This window comes from Balaenoptera physalus, assembly GCF_965194825.1.
Source record: "Balaenoptera physalus genome assembly, chromosome: 7".
NCBI lineage: Eukaryota > Metazoa > Chordata > Mammalia > Artiodactyla > Balaenopteridae > Balaenoptera > Balaenoptera physalus.
Window position 1 is genome coordinate 27527501 of NC_138886.1, and position 19643 is coordinate 27547143.

A 19643-nucleotide genomic window follows, 5' to 3' on the forward strand; every position below is an offset into this window, starting at 1 on the left:
GAAGAAACAAAGAGATTGTGTTTGTCCATCTTTCTTGACTGTGTAGCATGGACCCAAGGTAAGCACCTCCTCCTGTTGTTGTGAAAAGCAACATGCAAATATATCCATTATCACTTATTATAGGTTCAAGGTGAAAAATTGTGCACAAAATAATGAATTGGTTTATTTCATGCCTCAGGCTCTGAATATAAACCAGAGCTCAGCTTTTGGCCCTGTTAAGGACAGCTGTGGGAGTTTCCTGGGGGTCTGTGTGATGGGCACTGCTGCATATGGGGCCCTGTTAGCACAGCAAGAGGAGGCAGTGCAGAAGCTCCAAAATAAAAGGCATGGAGAGCCTGCTCTGACTAAGAGCTACACTAACCAAACAAAGAAACAAACCAACCAAACCCCCCCCACCAAACCTCTGTTATAGCACACAAGCCAAATCTAATTACCAGAATGCTAAAAGTCTTTTCAAATGGACTGGGGCTTTTTTGTGTGTTGAATATGCATGAAATTCTCAACTATTAGATACAATTTAAAAAATATATATATTTATTTGGCCACACTGGGTCTTAGTTGTGGCATGTGGGATCTAGTTCCCTGACCAGGGATTGAACCCAGGCCCCCTGCACTGGGAGCACGGAGTCTTAACCACTGGACCACCAGGGAACTTTAATCAGGAATTTGGACTCAGTTAAATTTGTCGACCATCAGATAAAAAGGAGGTACTCTGCTTTGTGTATTGCTATTCCAATGGAATAAACAATCTGATAAAAAGCGCATCTTAAATTTAAGCTCTTCAGTGGTTAGTCACAACCTACAGGATGAAACCTAACCTTGGCAAGTGGGGGAGGTTTGGCCTGACTCCTTGGCCCAACACCCATCACTGACTTCCAGCCTCACACTTTATAAGGGCAAATTATTTGGAGGTTACCCCTTTCCTGTGACATTCACCCTGAATGCCATTTCACACCTCTGTGTTTCAGCACATACCAGTCTCTCTTCTGGGAGCTTGGGACCTGGTAATGTCCATGTAGGATCTGGAAGAACGAATCTTTCCCACATCTCACCTTCTTCCTTGACTCCACCCCTTCCTCTCGCTGCTTCTCCGCATCACACACACTTCCACTGTAGGGACCACACCTGCGCCCTCTCCATCCCTGAGCCCCGAGTTCTCTGAGAGGGTGGCTGGCATAAGTAGGTGCTCAGTAAAAAGAAGGAACCAAGATATCATGAAACAATTTTTTTTTTTTTATCTTGCCTGGAGTCATCAATGAGAGATAAAAGCTGGCTTCTCACTTTTCCTCTAAAACAACCACAGAGAATAAGTTCCCCAGCCGAAGAGTTCAGTAAATCCCTTCAGAGGAAATCCAAGAGTTGGTAATGTTTCAAGTAAATGTGAAATAAGAATATTTGTTCTAAGAAACATGTAAGATAATTGAAGGATAACATTCAAATATATATTGATTCTACCTGAAGCTAGTGAAAAGAAGATACAAATATAAAAGCATATCCCCTAGATACCTGGGGCTTTGGGTATATTAAATATCGCTGTTAGAATTCAGACACTAAAATGCAGCACCTTCAGTATCTGGGCCCCTTAAGAGAAAACACCGGTGTATCAATAGTTTGAGGGGTTGAGCCTTTGCTAATTGTTACTCTCAACCAGCAGGTGTCATCAGAGACTAGCGCGTTTGCTATGGCTGCCTTCTTGAGGCTGATCACCCAAATCCTGCTCCAGGTGGAATTCCTGCTGCCTCCTAAGATCCTATTCCTCTGTGGAAGCTTCAGCTGCAACAGCCAGTATGCACACCTGCAGTTCTCAAAGTGTATCATACAGGAGAATCACTCGGGGGCGGCGGTGGGGGGGGGATGCTAAAATGCAGATTCCTGAGCTGCAGCTGTGGAGATTCTGATTCAGTAGGTCTGGAGTGGGGCCCAGGGTAATTTTCATCTTAAGCACCATCTTCTTCTCCCTCCGGCCTCCCACTGTGAAGCACTTTGAGAAACACTGATCTGCACCTACATAGACTGTACAATATCATCTCACAGCCTCAACTCAGACAGGCTGGAAGGGGACTCATTTGTTCATTCATTCGTCAAACACCTACTGGGTCCTTACAGCCTGCCAGTCACCACTGGGCACCTTCACAAAGTCATGCAGCTCATCTTCCTCTCTCAGGCTTGAGATCCCCATCAAGGGATCAATCATAGAATCCAGTAAAGACTTAGCCTATCCTTTCTTATGTTCACTCCCATCAAAGAACCTGGCTTCTACCATGATAGGGGGAAAAAGCCCCCCCTTTTGCATAAAGAACACCGCCATGTTTACAGAAATCCTGCCTCTAAATTGATCCCTAATGGTTATTTTATAGGATATAAACATTCCAATGATATAGTTAGGAAGGAATCTTGTTACCAAGATTGATTCTTTCAAACACAGACAAAAATAATAAATCCATGGCTTTAAAAACACAGACAAAAATAATAAATCCATGTGTATCTGAAAATCAAAATGCTGCTGAGTATGTTTCACTGCCATGTTAACTTTGTAAGTCCAAGATAAATAAAAATCCTGGTACTAAACAGTGGGATAAATTACATTACTATAAATAAAACATAAACTAAAATTCCATTAGAAATTTTAAATCACCATGATATGGTTACCCCGGGGGATTTGAGGGAGAGCGCTTTTTTAGAAACTATAATGAAAATTGCATATCGCACTATAGTTTTTCAGGCTACAGCTGAAAAACACCATCTGTTCAGTGACCAAAACTTACTATGCCAGAGTTCACCTATTTTTAACTTTCTGACCATCAGAAAAGTTTTTGTTCTAGAAAGGACTTTAAAGGTCATTAAATCCGACCTTTCAGTCCAGACTCAATACTGCTTTATAACATCGCAGCTGCAGAAGTGCCCTACAGCCTCTGCATGCATTCTATTCCTCTGTGGGTCAAGAGGATCACTGCCTCCCTGGAGCTCAGCCCATCTTGGGACTGTTCCAGTTTTTAGCACTTTCTACCTCACATCCTGTCTGATAAGCAGGAAAAGCCAGTTTTTGTGTGTTTTTTTTCCGCAAGAAAGGCTTTCCCCTCCTAGAATGGAGCAGGTTGCCTGGATTAGGATGGCATCTCGGCTGCATTGATGAGAAACCTGATCCAGTGCCTTAAACAAGGCAGGGCTTAATTCTTCTCATGTAACAGGAAGCCCAGAAGACAACTCAAGTGAGAGAAGCCGTGGCCTTCTTGGCCACGACTCTGTCACATGGCCACCTCAAACTTCAAGGAAGTATGGGACGGTGGGTATTTTAGCTGGTGACCGGAACAATATCTGGGTTATATCCACGAGGAAGAAGGCTGGGACAGATTTTGGGGAGGGTAATTAGCAGTCACTGCCACAGCCTGAGAGTAATATCAGGTGACTAATATGCTAACTGACTGATGAAATCTGTCTTTCTAACCATTAGAACCCTTTATGGGCTTAGGACAGGATTATAGAAACTCTTTTCTTTTTCTGTAACATCCCTTCAGATATTTGCACACTGTGATCATTTCTTTTCCTTTTCCCCATCTCAAGATGTCTCTTTTCCAAGTGATGTCTTTTCCAGGCTTGTCTCTGAAAACACTCCCATTTGTTTATATTCCAGGTGCAGCCTGACCTATAAAAAGTAATGCAGAGTCATCTCCTTCCTCCTGCTGTACACCATACTATTATTAACAGAGCCTAAAATCCCCTGAACGGAAACAGCCCGCTGTCAATTCATACAGAGCACGCCTTGAACTCAGATGCCTGTGGGGAAGGGGTAGGGCCAAGGGGGGCACACATCACTGAGTATTTACCTTGTGACAGGCACCCCACCATCTCCTTTATAAGGCATCCATTCAGAAGACCCCCCCAGGCCATATCAACCTCATTTAGCCATTGCAAGCCTGCTTTTATGGACCCAAGGAAGCACTTTACATTATCACTGCTAACCTCCATCCTCCATGCTATCAGATTTAGTCCACTGCTCCTGAGCTCGAATTATTACCCAATGGACTATATATCTAGCATTTTTAGCTCTAAGTCACCTTAAAATATGATGTATCTTTGGTATTAGTTAGGATTGTGTTCAGCTGTAATGAAAAAAAACCCCCAAATAATAGCTGCTAACGTAAGACAGAAATTAATTCAAAAGTCTGGAAGTTGTTAGCCAAGTTGACATGATATGCCGAAGTGTCAGGGATGCAGGCACCTTCTGTCTTGTTGTTCCATCATGCATGTCTTCCAGTGTCAAGGTCACCTTGTTGTCCAGAATGGCTGCTGAACCTCTAGCCACCACATCTGAATTCCAGCTGGCAGGGAAAAGGAAATTGAGGAAGGAGTAATGGCCCTTCCCTTTAAAGACATTTCCTGATAGTTACATGTCATTTCCACTTACATGCCACTGGCCAGAACTGAGTCACATGGTCGCAATTTAGCTGTAAGGGGGAGCTGGGAAATGCAGTCTTTGTTCAGGATGGCTATATATCCATTTAAAAACCAGGTGACTGCTGTCATCAAAGATTAAGTAAAAAGATATTGGGAGACAACCTATAGTCTTGGCCACTCCTTCCATTCTTCATCCACGTCAGTGGTAAAAACATTAAACTATCCAAGATGAAGGCAAAAAACACCAACGATAATAGGAGATAATATTGACTGAGCATTTACTATGTGCCAGCCACTGCCCTATGCATTTTATGTGTAATAATGTAGTTAATCATCACAAAAACATTCTTAAGTTGGGCACTATTATAACTTCCCTGAACTGAAACAGCCTGCTGTCAATTCATACAGAGCGTGCCTTGAACTCAGATGCTTGTGGGGAAGTTGGGCACTATTATATTATTAATAATAATTATGTATTATTATTAATAATACATAATTATTATATAATTATATAGTATAATTATGTATAATTATACTATATTACACATAGGTGGGAAAACAAAGGCCTAGAGAGTCTGAAGCCCAAGGTCATATAGTTCATAAGGGATACAAGTGGGCTTGAATTGGAGCTCATGTTCCTAATTAATCACTATAATGCATTGCCTTTGGGCAATGTGTGAGAGATGTAAACTTCTGTCTTATTTTGGCAACTGTTGTTTTGGGATTTTTTTGTTTACTCACATCTGGAGTTGGCCTCCTCTACTGGAACCTCCCTTGGGTTGAAATTAATTAGCAAGACTTGGGCTTGGTCCTTCAATTAATGACTATTCCACCAGTATACCTGCTCAGGTCTGCTTAGCTCCTAAGAGTCTTGTCCTTTGTAATTTGGATAAACAGGATCAGCTCCCAGAACCAGGCTTATGCTGAAGAAAAATGAGAGATATGACCTAAAAGACAGGAGAGCAAGTGTGGCAGCCCAGCAAACACATCATGGCAGTATGGAGGGCTATATATAGGAGAGTTCAAGGGCTTTGGGTTGTTTATCTTTGCTGTTGAGTGTTAGAGTTCTTTATATATTCTGGATACTAGACCCTTATCAGATATATGATTCACAAATATTTTCTCCCATTCTGTGGGTTGCCTTCTCATACTTTAAAAAATAGTATCCTTTGAAGCAAAAATTTTAAAATTTTGATGAAGTCCAATTTTCTTTTGTTGCTTATGTTTTGGTGTCATACCCGTGAAGCTATTGCCAAATCCAAGGTCATGAAGATTCACCTCTATGTTTTCTTCTAAGAGGTTTATAGTTTTAGCTCTTGTATTTAGCTCTTTGATCCATTTTTAGTTAATTTTTGTATATGATGTGAGGTAGGGGTCCAACCTCTTTTTTTGCATGTAGATATCAAATTGTACAAGCATCATTTATTGAAAAGACTATTCTTTCCTCGTTGAATAGTCTTGGCAATCTTGTTGAAAAATCTGTTGACAACAGACACACACTTTTATTTCTGTCCTTTTAATTCTTTCTATTCTAATATTGATTTCTATATCTACCTGTAGGTCATTACCCCATTATTTTGATTGCCATAACTTTTTAGTAAGTTTTGAGTTCAGGAAATGGTAGCTCTCCAATTTTTTCTTCTAGTTCACAATTGTTTTGGCTATATGGGCTTCCTTGCAATTCCATATGAATTTTTGAATCACCATTTCCATTTCTACAAAAAAAAAAGACGATTAGGATTTTGAAAGTGATTGCACTGAATCTGTAGATCACTTTGGGTAGTATTACCATTCTAACAATATTTGCTCTTCCAATCCATGAATGTGTGTCTTCTCATTTACTTACGTCTTTGCTCATTTCTTTCAATGGTATTTTGTAGCTTTCAATGTAAAGGTCTTGTACCTCCTCGGTTAAATTTATTTCTTGGTACTTTATTCTTTTTGATGCTCTTGTGAATGGAATTGTTTTCTTCATTTCCTTTTTGGATTGTTCATTGCTAGTGCATAGAAATAAAACTGATTTTTGCGTGTGGATCTTGTATCCCACAACAATGCTTAAATCGTTTATTAAGTCTACTTGTGTGTGTCTGTATGAATTGTTTATGATTTTCTACCTATAAGGTAATGTCATCTGAGGAGAGAGATTTTATTTCTTTCTGATTTGGATGTCTTTCATTTCTTTTTCTTACCTAATTACCCTGGCTAGAACTCTCAGTACAATACTGAATAGCAATGGCAAGAGAGGCATGCTTGTCTTGTTATTGATCTTGGGGGAAAAGCTTTCAGTCTTTCACTATTGAGTACGATGTTAGCTGTGAGTGTTTGGTAAACACGCTTTATCAGGTTAAGTTTCCCCCACTGCTGTCACAGTGATTTTTTCCTCCTAAAATGCAAATATCATAAAGCACTCCCTTGCTAAAAGTCCTGCAGTGAGTCCCCATTTTCTTCAGCATGAAATCAAGTCCCTCAGTATGGCCCAAAGACACTTCAAGAGTGTCTGATACCCGCTGACTTCTCCAGTTTCCTGTCCCCACACCCTAGAGTCACAGACACATCATTTCCCCACACATGCTGTTTCCTCCGCTGGGAACACTACCTCCCTTTCCCAAAAGGCTTCTTTGCCACAGCCCTGTGTCCCTGCCCCTCCCCACTTCAGGCAGTCTCTGTGTTACTCCTGAGTTACCGCTCAGAGCAGCTGGTACACTAGAATGCAATCATCTGCTTACCCCTTTGCCTTCCTAAACAGACCATGAGGTTTTGGAAGGCAAAGACTAGGTCTCTCATTTCTGTATCCTTAGTGAATATAAGACTTCATAAATGTCTTTGGAATAAAGACTACTTTTCTGTTTTATTTATATTTACGAACATGTCCTTTAAGTCCTAACAGAAGTGGATCTACATAAGGATGAGGTAACAAATTCAGTTAAAGAATCAGGAAGTTATATGCTTGGACTTTACCAACTCAGCTCCCCAAGCCCCGTTTGAGAGCCATACGCAGATTATTTTTGTTTTCACAGTAACTTGAAGAATGCATATACCTTCTTCCATCAAAGGATAACATTCTATATAAATCTTAGTGTTCTTTCTCTTTAGGTTGCTAGGACACTCAAAGTATTTAATGCTTCATTGTTCTGTAACTATATTAGTCCTAGAGTCTAGCATATTTGTTTCTTCCTGTTTATGTCTTGCTTTTCTATTTTTATTTTAATAATCTTACTGTACATAAGCCTTTTTGGGAAAAAGTGGAGCATAAATATGTAAATATATATGCTAAAAATACATTGTATGTATTTCTTGTTAGCAGAGAAACACACAGATTGTTAAGGTGACAATGCAGAAGAGCAGAGTTAGAGCCATTGAGAAAGAGTTTGTCTGCAGTTACTTTAGCTGTACAAGCCATTGTTAGGTTGGGGTCTCTTAAATGAAAACCAGAAATTAGGTAGATTTCCTTCATGAGGGAGTGGAAAAAAATTTTGTTGGCACAGAGAAATATTTTCAGGCCCTCAAACTCTTCTCCAAATGGCTCCTTCTTATCGTTACAGAGATTTTGCATCAGACGGCACTGAGAAGAAAAGGTAAACATTTCCAATACTCAGTGAATTAGAGACTCAGAGCCTGGAAGAACTTGACCATCTGGAGCAAGTCCCTATCTTTAAATGAAATGGCATACCCCACACTGAGCGTACACCTCCACGATTCCTTTTCCCTTCCCCCCAGATCTAATTAGTCACCAGGTCTGTAAATTTCCCACTGGGATCTTCCCCTTCCCCCTTCCCCCTCTGTCCCAAGTCTCCCACAGGCTCTAGGTCTGAATGAACGCGCAAAACTCCCATATCCTCTCCGGGGTCACCTCTTGCTGCCCATCCACGCATTCTTGGCTCTGGATTTTCTAAACGACTGAGGTGTCCTCGTGTCGCTATATGATGGCCCGCGCTATTCCTCTGGGTAGAATCTTCTCCCTTCCTCCCTCCTGCCCTCTCATCATCTGCCTCATTCCCGCTCATCCTTCAGGACACAGCTCAGACAGCTTCTCCTAATAACCCAGAACCTCCCTATGTGCTCCTGAAGCACCTTCACTGCTCTCTGTCTCCCTCATTAGGCTGTGAGCTACTTCAGATCAGGGAGTGAAGTTACCAGAGTCCCCAGAATATAAATCCTACTGACCAGAGCAGGTCTCAGGAAATGATTGTTGATCGGACGTGGACACGCTTAGCACACTGCTGTAGATACACTTAATGAACGTGCATGAAACGGGCCTCACTCATACCAGTTTCCAGAGTATGAGACGTGGACCTCACCAACTTCCACCAGCCTGATGTTTCCCCCTCTCCCACCCCAATTCTTCTACATTTATTAAGTCCTTCCCACTCCTTCCTCTGTCTAATTAAAAAAAAAAATTCCTTATTCCATTTGGATTTGACTTAGATTTGTTTTCAAACTGAAAGCCAATTGTCCTAAGCACTGTTTATTTATTTATTTAATTATTTTTGACTGTGTTGGGTCTTCGTTTCTGTGCGAGGGCTTTCTCTAGTTGCGGCAAATGGGGGCCATTCTTCATCGCGGTGCGCGGGCCTCTCACTCTCGCGGCCTCTCTTGTTGCGGAGCACAGGCTCCAGACGTGCAGGCTCAGTAATTGTGGCTCACGGGCCTAGTTGCTCCGCGGTATGTGGTATCTTCCCAGACCAGGGCTCGAACCCGTGTCCTCTGCATTGGCAGACAGATTCTCAACCACTGAGCCACCAGGGAAGCCCAACACTGTTTATTAAATGAATTCTTTCCTTTCTTATTCATTTTGAGGTGCAGCCTTCACTCTTATTAAATTCTTATAAATAATAGAATTTGTTTTGGGGAATTTCTCTTCTACCCTATTGGCCTAGTATCACTCGGGTTTAGTTGCTGTCATCTTATTATACTTACCTGGATATTTGCTTTTTAACTTAACTATATTTTTTCATGTTAAAAAACTATAGAGGGGCTTCCCTGGTGGTGCAGTGGTTGAGAATCTGCCTGCCAATGCAGGGGTCACGGGTTCGAGCCCTGGTCTGGGAAGATCCCACATGCCGCGGAGCAACTAGGCCCGTGAGCCACAATTACTGAGCCTGCACGTCTGGAGCCTGTGCTCCGCAACAAGAGAGGCCGCGATAGTGAGAGGCCCGCGCACCGCGATGAAGAGTGGCCCCCATTTGCTGCAACTAGAGAAAGCCCTCGCACAGAAACGAAGACCCAACACAGACATAAATAAAAAAAAATAATTAATTAATTAAAAAAAAAAACTATAGAGCTTACTTCAAAAAAAAAAAAAAAAGAACAATACAGGAATATTTTAAACATACAGATAAGCAAAGAAACAATTAAATTACCCTAATGCCATGTCCCAGAGATAACGATAATTATCATTTTGATGTAACAAGAGTGGTAGCTGACTTCCACTTAACCATCTTGCCGGATTAACTGACACCTCTAGTCCTTGGTAGAAGGCGCTGGCTGATGTCCAGAGCAGGCTGACTGGTCCAGGAGGGCGGCCTATGCACTGTTCTCAGCACCAGCGGACTGTGCTTAGCGAGAGTCAGGTGTGTTTATTCCAACATGTTATGCCAGGTGCAGTGGTTATTCAAATGGTATGATTATTTAAATATTATGTATATTGATAAAAACAATGAGTATGAAGAGAGTAATTTCTAAGAAAAGTAAGTTGAATGCTTTGGAAAGACTCTATAAAGATAAGATACTAAAAATATTACTCAAATTATGTGTACATGAGAATTATAAACATTGGAAAGAAATAAAAATCTAGGAGTCTATACTCAGCTTGCTTCATTATTTAGCTTCTCTAAATTCTTGATCCATTTTAAAGAAACCAGTATTTCACATTTTTACATTTTTTGGTGGTTACATTATTGGTATGTTTAATGCTGCCAAAAAAAAAAAAAAAGACAATAGACAACTTCAGAGGACTCAAAGAGTCATAAATAGAACTAATACCTATGCCAAAGTTTGGCCAATGATTATTTACTTGTTGTAGTTTTAAAAAACATTTCATTTATAAAGATTCTCCTCCTTAACCAAATTTTTCAATTAACCGATCAGCTACCAGTGCCCACAGACTTGGTTAAGAGAGCATGTATTATACGTTCAGTCATTTAAAAATGTATAAAAATATTGATTTTTACATAAATGAGATCATGCTATAAATACTGCTTTATCCCCTTTTTCACTGACTATATTGTAGACATTATTTCAAGTCATTAAAGATTACAACATTTTTAATGCCTGCCCAGCCCCTCCTGCTGAAGTCCTATTTAATATTTCCATTTATTAGGCATTTAAAACTATGTACCAAAGATAAACAACCCAATCCAAAAATGGGCAGAAGACCTAAATAGACATTTCTCCAAAGAAGATATACAGATTGCCAACAAACACATGAAAGAATGCTCAACATCACTAATCATTAGAGAAATGCAAATCAAAACCACAATGAGGTATCACCTCACACCGGTCAGAATGGCCATCATCAAAAAATCTACAAACAATAAATGCTGGAGAGGGTGTGGAGAAAAGGGAACCCTCTTGCACTGTCGGTGGGAATGTAAATTGATACAGCCACTATAGGGAACAGTATGGAGGTTCCTTAAAAAACTAAAAATAGAACTACCATACGACCCAGCAATCCCACTACTGCTCATATACCCTGAGAAAACCATAATTCAAAAAGAGTCATGTACCACAATGTTCATTGCAGCACTATTTACAATAGCCAGGACATGGAAGCAACCTAAGTGTCCACTGACAGATGAATGGATAAAGAGGATGTGGCACATATGTACAATGGAGTATTACTCAGCCATTAAAAAGGAACGAAATTGAGTTATTTGTAGTAAGGTGGATGGACCTAGAGCCTGTCATACAGAGTGAAGTAAGTCAGAAAGAGAAAAACAAATACTGTATGCTAACACATATATATGGAATCTAAAAAAAAAAAAAAGGTCATGAAGAACCTAGGGGCAGGATGGGAATAAAGACGCAGACCTACTAGAGAATGGACTTGAGGACATGGGGAGGGGGAAGGGTAAGCTGTGACAAAGTGAGAGAGTGGCATGGACATATATACTCTACCACATGTAAAACCAATAGCTAGTGGGAAGCAGCCACATAGCTCAGGGAGATCAGCTCGGTGCTTTGTGACCACCTAGAGGGGTGGGATAGGGAGGGTGGGAGGGAGGGAGATGCAAGAGGGAAGAGATATGGGGATATACGTATATGTATAGCTGATTCACTTTGTTATAAAGCAGAAACTAATGTACCATTGTAAAGCAATTATACTCCAATAAAGATGTTAAAAAAATAAATGAAACTATGTACCTTTCTTGATTTCCTCTTCATGGGACTGACAGAAAACTTGGAGTTTAGTTTTATGTGCAGCCTTCTTATACAGTTAATCTCCTTTTCTCAATTTTCACATGCCTGCTTTAAAAAAAAATGTTTTTAAAAATTTTTGTGTTAAAATTGTTTCTTGTTGTAAGTTGGGAGAATCCCTTCTGGCAGAGAGAATAGACCAAACACAAACCCCTAATATCCCATCTCCAAGTGTGAGGTTATAGTATGAGTTTGGTTGACTGAAAGCCCTTTTGTTTTGCCTTGAAGGCAATTCCTTACTGTTGTCTCTCTGGTCTGACATAACTGGCCAGGGAGCTTATAACTACCTAGAGAGCTCTAAAACTTCTATTGAAATTGCTGATAAGCCCAGGAAGTGGTCTAATAGCTTAGCTTTGCTTTTTCTGGACTCCAGTAGGTAACCTAGGTATATCTTCTAAAATTATTTTTCTCAGGATTTGGACAGTAAAGGAGGCACAATATCAAATTAAAGGCACAAAGTATTCCTTACCTTCACTGCTACTTGCAACAACTGAAAAAAATTAACAATACTGTGAAGAGGCCTGGCCTTGTGGGTTAGTTCCACAACACCTGGTCAAAAATAGGAGGCCAGAGGGCCTCATTAGGATGCTGGCTTCTTTCTGAAACTTTCGACACCTCTAGGAGCTTTGAGTACTATCTGAAGCTGAAATTTCAATCACAGCTTAGATATTATCCTAAAGCTCACAAGCAGTATGCCTCTTAAAAGAGACCCTCTGGATTTTTCTTTACTGTCGAAAATTTGAGATTGAATTCAGATTATACTTTTCACAGCCAAACAGAAAAAGAATATCTGGGTACCTTTTAGGAGATGTGAGGCTTTTCACAGGCTCTTTCATCACTAGGTGGTCTATGGGACAAGGAATTGCGTACATTTGCATCAGGACCACGCCTCCAGAAAGAATTAACAGTCCAGACTGGTTAACATTCTTTAGTATCTCAAACACCTGTAGTGTCTGAGGACTCCTCACAGATGTTCTCTAACAACTTCTTTTGGCAAGCAAGTTACAGATAAATAACTAGGGCTATGATCTGGGCATTGCTCACATTTGCTAATGAAAAGCAGCCTGTACAGCAGCCTCTCAAGAAAAATCCAAAATTAAAAAACAAATTGGGAGAGATTTATTGGTATTGCAAAAGGTCTTCCACTTAAGAACACCCCTTTCTTAGTCCCCAATATCATTTAAAATAGGATTAGTTTTAAACAAGCTTGATTTTTCCAAACTTCTCAAGCTTGTTGAAAAATCAACAAGCTTGATTTTTCCATAATTTACTGCCTAAATTATGGCACACCGCAGTTCCACCAGCTCACCAACTTAGCACAGATCCAGGCTTCAATTTATGTGCAGGGCAGTGTACCAAGCACGAGTGATTTCCATGGTAAACGTTATCTAACAGGCTTTTCCTCTCTGCCTGATGATTGAATTCAGTTGCAGCCTTAGCATTCACAGAGTGACTCAGACTCCAGCTAGGAAGCCTGGCTGGGCAGTGGATGAACTTTGTACTTCGGAAATTAGGTTTTATTTAGTACATTTATGTTTCATACTTCAGGGATCCTAGAACATGCTGAGAGATGCTGGAAAGAAACAGCTGCCCAATTCCAGGGCACCCCTGCAGCATATTGACCTAATCTGAAAACAAGATGTTGCCCACAATCACTTTCTATTGCAGCACAGCAGAATACGCCATCCCCAAATATGACTGCAGGAGTTCAGGACCTGCCACCTCAATAAAATGCCGCTTTGTTGTATTACTGTGAGCTGAAGGCACTTGAAAACCAGCAAATGTGGGTGAGGTATTCTCTGAACTCTCCTTATCTCCCTGGACAGATTCTCCAAAAAGAACTCAAATGTCATAAATCCCCTTCTCAGGAGTTTCATCAACCAGGGGAGATTGACTCTTATCACAGGAGAAGAGCCTAGAAGTCGACACCACACCCAGACACACTTTGCCGTAAGCTATCATGCCGCCCAGCTATTCCTCTAAGGGCCCATTCATCTTTCCTAAAAATCATTTACTCTCCCCTAAGAGGCCTACATCCTCCCTCCCCTTTCCCTATTAAGATGGTATTTAAATCTGAATTCTAAGCCACTTAGAGGAGTTACTCATTTTTCCTGGGTATCTCACATGTATACCTGAGGTATACATGTTAATAAACTTCTGTGTGTTTTTCTCTTGTTAATGTGTCTTCTATTACAGAGTCTCAGCTAAGAACTCAGAAGGGTAGGGGGGACAATTATTTTCCCTCCCCTACACTATTCATCACCACCCTGGGCATGGGAAAGTGCTATGACACAGTAGACAATGACATTCTTTCCTATAAAATTTTATTTATTACATAAAAAAATTCTATACATTTGTTAGACTAAAATACAGTTTTCGTTATAATTCTGGTAACTGAGTCAGTACACAGAAAACTTAGCATTAGATCAGTACTTTTTTTTCTAGTTCATATTTCTGCACAAGGAAAACATTTCAAAGCTCCATTTCATATAGGCTCATTGTACTCTGAAGCCAGATGGAATTCCATCCAATTCAGAGCTCTTGGAAGTTAATTTCCCAGCAAGATTTGATAACTCCAGAAAGTTAATTGCTTAATATACATATTTTTAAAGTCCTCTGAGAGCACAACACTCTGTAAAGTCTGCACTGTGTCAATGACAGTCACAAATACTACAGGGCTATGACCATGTCTGCGGGGCATGTTCAAGCACCTACATGTTTGTTTCCCCACCTGAATACAGTGTAGTGACACTGTAATAAAGAAATAATAATAAGGAAAAAGCTCAAGATAATGCTAAGGTAAAAGATCCCGAACCAGGGAATTCATGGAAGGCTTAACCATGATCCTATAGTTTTTAATGGACAAAGACTGGACATGATACAAAAATTCATTTTGACACTGTGAAATAGGATGCAAATAGTAAAACAAAGCAAAACCAAAAAGACAAAAAAGGCCTCAGATTGAGAAATATGTGGCACCACAACATACTTCTCATGCTGGATTTCACAGCAGTGAGATGTCGAAACACATTGATGGGCATTTTCTGTTCAAATCACCCCATACACTGGATGGGATCTGACTGGATGGGATGTTAGGCTCAGAGCCTGAGAGACAAAGAGCAGGTCCCTCTGCAATGACTGATCTTTCAAACTTGGCTGCTTTATTCTAGGAGCCTATTCTAAACTCAGGAGTTCAGGAAGGCTGTGCCAGAAAGTACTTAAAGTTGGACCTTAGGTCTTCAAAAGATATGCTTTTGTCTTTGGTTGTTTTCCCAGAGCACCTGTCATTTTTTTAGGTGCCTTCTACACTTTTCTCCCCACTCCTGTGTTAGTTGTAACAAATCAGATCAGCTAACAACCTCCTGAATTTATTTCACTGGGTACCACATCTATTAGAAGTGCATTCAATGGTCAAGAATATTCTGAGACAGTGTAACTGAAACTTCATTATAGAGCTCCCAGTACCCTTTTATAGGATGGACAAAATCAAGAGAACCTCAACAGCAACATAATCTAGTAGCACTAAGGCAATATAGTAGAAGAAAGGTAACATCCCCCCCGTGATGTCTTTGAAAATCAAAACTAGCCAAAACAAGAGGGCCAAAAAGTTCTGGGAGAACACTGCTAGAACCCAGAGGAAAGGGAAAATTTACTCAGTAGTCTCTGTCTCCAATCATCAGTCCCAAAGCTGTCCTAGTATTGTTTCATTCCTATGAATCACCTCATACAATTTTTGAAAAGAATCCTGGCTTAATGATCCATGTGGTAAATGAAGGAAGTGCTCACACTTTCTAGTGGCAGGTAGAATGGTCTGCAGGATGCTGGTAGGACGTTCACTCCAGTCCTGTGTCCATTCATTCCTCAAGTCTTTTCTTTTTTTTTTCTTTTGGCCGCACTGTGCAGCATGTGGGATCTTAGTTTCCTGACCAGGGATCGAACCCACACGTCCCCTGCGTTGGAAGCGTGGAATCTTAACCACTGGACCACCACGGAAGTCCCTCAAGTCTTCTTTTCAGTGCTTACTTTACTCACATAGAATGGTTTAACACATTATTCCTCAAAAAATAACTGGGGCTTCCCTGGTGGTGCAGTGGTTGAGAGTCTGCCTGCCAATGCAGGGGACACGGGTTCGAGCCCTGGTCTGGGAAGATCCCACATGCCATGGAGCAAATGGGCCCGTGAGCCACAACTACTGAGCCTGCGCGTCTGGAGCCTGTGCTCCACAACAAGAGGCTGCGACAGTGAGTGGCCCGTGCACCGCAGTGAAGAGTGGCCCCCGCTTGCCACAACTAGAGAAAGCCCTCGCACAGAAACGAAGACCCAACACACCCAAAAAATAAAGAAAGAAAGAAAGAAAGAAAGAAAGAAAGAAAGTTACATCTGTTAAAAAAAAAAAAACTAACTAACTCAAACTAATTTCCTAGCTGATGGGATGGGTGGATCAGATTCCTATGTGAAAGTCAAGACATTTCCTTTAGGTCATACACTTCTATGACAAAAAGACATTATCAAATATAGATACTTACACCGGACTTAGGCCCTTTTCCACCCAATATGGGAACTTCCACCTGTGGTCTCTCCCTTTGCTACTGTGGAAGGTTCAATAGAGTTCTTCTGGGGTTGGGGGGTGGGGAGGAGAGCTGACTTTTCTATTTTCTTCACCAGCCAATTAAGACATTTCCACTGCTTTCTTCAGCTTGAAAATGTAGGTAATAGTTTGATGTCTGACTACAGGTCATGACCGCCTGGAATCAAATCTTAAAAAACTTCAAATTCCTTTAAGGATGTCTGCCTGCTTTTTCAAGGGCCCAGAGGACCCTCCATACAGTTGCTGCAAGCTTACCTAATAGTAAGGTGTAAATGTGAAGAAACCCACATGCTCCCTAAAGAAAGAAGGTGATGTGGATGGGGGGGGAGTGGAGGCACATTCCCATGGGCAGTGGTCCAAGGCTGCTCTAGTGGTGACCGGAAAACACTCAAAACAGGAGGAAAGCCTCACTGATTTATGAAGGAGAAAAAAATAACTTTTGAATTTGTCCCCCCAGCATCTGCTCCTCCAACTTTCCACTAAAAATTTTTTGTCAGCTATGGACTACGGTAAATTTGCTAATTTATCACCATCTTCAAATGTTCTTGGTCGTGTTGACAGAGGTATATTTTTAGACAGTGATCTAACTGATAACACTATGCTACAGATGTCATAGCTGAGTGACAATAATAAAGAATCTAGTGTTTTGGTAGACGGATAATTACAGGGATTCCCTATTCACTTCTTGGAATTTCTTGTCCATTGCAAATAATTTGGTACCTTGCCAAAAATTCATCGTAGGACACATACAACCTCACACCTCCAAGGAGAGAAATCTTACTGTCTTGAAGATTCAGTGTTGACGTCCTGTTTTTCATTCAGATTAGTGTGGTTTTGATTTTCAAAGCTGGTACTAAAAGTTTTCAAGTTATAAAAAGGATTCCAGACAACAAGGTCTTACTGTATAGCACAGAGCACTATATTCAGTATCCTATGATAAACCAAAATGGAAAAGAATATTTTAAAAAAGTATATATATATAACTGAATCACTTTACTGTACAGCAGAAATTAACACAACATTGTAAATCAACTATACTTCAATTAAAAAAAAAACGATTCCAGGTCTGAAATGGGTAAGTACCATCTTAAAAGTATCTTCAGTGGAGGCCTAATCACTACTTTATTTCAAAACACGTTATCAAACCAACTTTAGAGCAGCCTCTGACTTGTGTTCCTTAGTCCCTGAGGGGATGGGGGCGGGGTGGAGACTGGCAGTCTGAGGGTCCCGAAATTCTATTAGTATTTTAAATGTTCCTAAGTAGGCTATGTGACTTTGAGAGAAAGGTAGTTCATTGCTTTCATAAGCTTCTCAAAGGGGCCCTTGGTCCCCTCAAAAGATTAAGAACCTGCTTTTGAATATCAAATACTAAATTCGGGTCTTAGCAAATAAAAGTGAAAGATTTCTGAAACATTTGGAAATTACAACGTTTTCATGTTCAGCTAGATCTTGACTAGACCATGAGTAACTGAAAGCTTTACTATTCTGAATTCCGTGGTCTAGAATGTTTATTCCTCAAGAAATCATTTATATTGTAAAACTGAGTATCAAAACTGAAGAAAATAGCCTAATATTTGGGTCTCTAACAATTGCATATCTTTTCCACAAATTTACTAATGAATTCCTTTAAAAAATATCCAACTTAAATCCTGCTCATTTAATTTAGAAAAGTGATAGCTGTTCATGTGATACTGAAATGGAAGCATCATTTGTCTGTTTTTTACACATATAAAAATCAAGGAGATGGGGTGGAAGAAAAGGTACTATAATATTTCCATAGAAAAGAAAGGTTTTCCACAGAAATTCTCAAGTTTAAAAATGCTGCACTGAAGGTTTTTACAAGAAAGATATCTTCAAAGATTTAAATCTTGGATTAAAAATTTCCTCTTAAATTAAAACTTGGAGAATAAGAATTTGACTCAAATTTATGAAATGTGAATGGGGGAAAGTGTGCTATTTAAAATTTTTCGGTGTGTACAACATGTTTAGCTTTTTATTTTGTTTTCTAAGTTTGCTAGCTTTATATTTTCTCTTGGCACATTCAAGCACCCTGCTTTTTCACAATTTGGGCTATGTGTCATTAAAAAGATGAGCTTATTCTGAAAGTAGCCACTGTATATGAAGAGTGCCTACTTTTCAAATGGGCTAACATGTATTCCTTAGTACACAAAGATACATGAATATGCATTTAAAGCAAAAGGCATTCTGCACTGTGATTATATAATACACAAAGCTCTGCTTTATGCATTTACTTATGAACCCACAATTTTCCAATATATATTCACAGACCACATCTTAAAAACTGTAGGCAAGCCATTATAGTGCACTTTTATCTATCAGATGGAATATATGAAAAGAATACAGAGATTAACTGTGGCAGGTGCATTGATAAGCCTCCAGACTCTGAGGATTTTGTTTTTGTTTTTTTAAGTAGCGGTAAAAACGCAGTAGAGAATTTACTGAAAGGTGAAAACTTTTAAAGACCTTTCTGAAGGAAACTTCTCAGAGGCTGTGTTAAAGGCTATTGGAAACTCGAAAAATTCAAGTGAGGTTACTGATGAAAAATAAGATAAAATGTTCAGGTCACCATAATTGGCAGCTCTGGTTTTAGAACTGACCCCAGAATTCTACTTTGAAGGCCAGGAGCCCTCTTGAAATGGCCTTTATTAGCTATTAGTGATGCTTTGTGGAAATGGTCGGGGTCTTGAGGGCACTAACACGGCCTCACAAATATTTGGTGCCTGTAGTTTCTGCAGCTGTTTTAAGGGAGAGGGTGGGAGGAGCATTACTCCGGTTTCAAGGGGCTCAGGACCGCTATAAAAGGGGTCACCTCCTCACCACCCCCTACTGGGGTGAAATCCTGAAACTGCCCTGGGAAGATAAGGGAGCCCTTGGCAGATACCGAGGTCAGTGGTATTGGGAACTGGCAGCTTAACGCCCTTGGCTGAAAAAAAAAGACAAAATTAGAGTAAGGGAGCATCTCTACAAAGGAGAAACTTATTTCCAGCTTAATTTTTAAATAGACTCAGTGAATGCCCCCTCCTCAACCATTATGCAAAAAGTTTAGGAACCAACACACAGTTAAGCTACTTATATTGCAGTAACTTAGGACTTAATTATGCTATGGGATAGGATAAAAGCTTTGATCCTTAAACATTAAACATTGCATTAAATGGTTTAAAGGAAGAGCCTGCTTTGAGCTGTGCTTGTCCGTGCAGAGATTATACAATCTCAGCGCTCTGGC

At 40.2% G+C, this 19643-nt stretch overlaps 1 protein-coding gene across 3 annotated transcripts in view; it reads right to left on the reverse strand.

Annotated features, from left to right (window-relative positions):
- Window positions 1-19643, reverse strand: part of SLC44A1 (solute carrier family 44 member 1) — a 210480-nt gene that overhangs the window by 34714 nt on the left and 156123 nt on the right. Inside the window, exon 16 of one of the 3 annotated variants that reach the window (XR_014266181.1) lies at window positions 11758-11862. The exons of the other annotated variants lie outside the window; for them this stretch is intronic. The gene's annotated coding sequence lies outside the window, so the exon portion shown is untranslated. The remainder of the gene's footprint in view (window positions 1-11757; window positions 11863-19643) is intronic. 3 annotated transcript variants of the gene reach the window in all.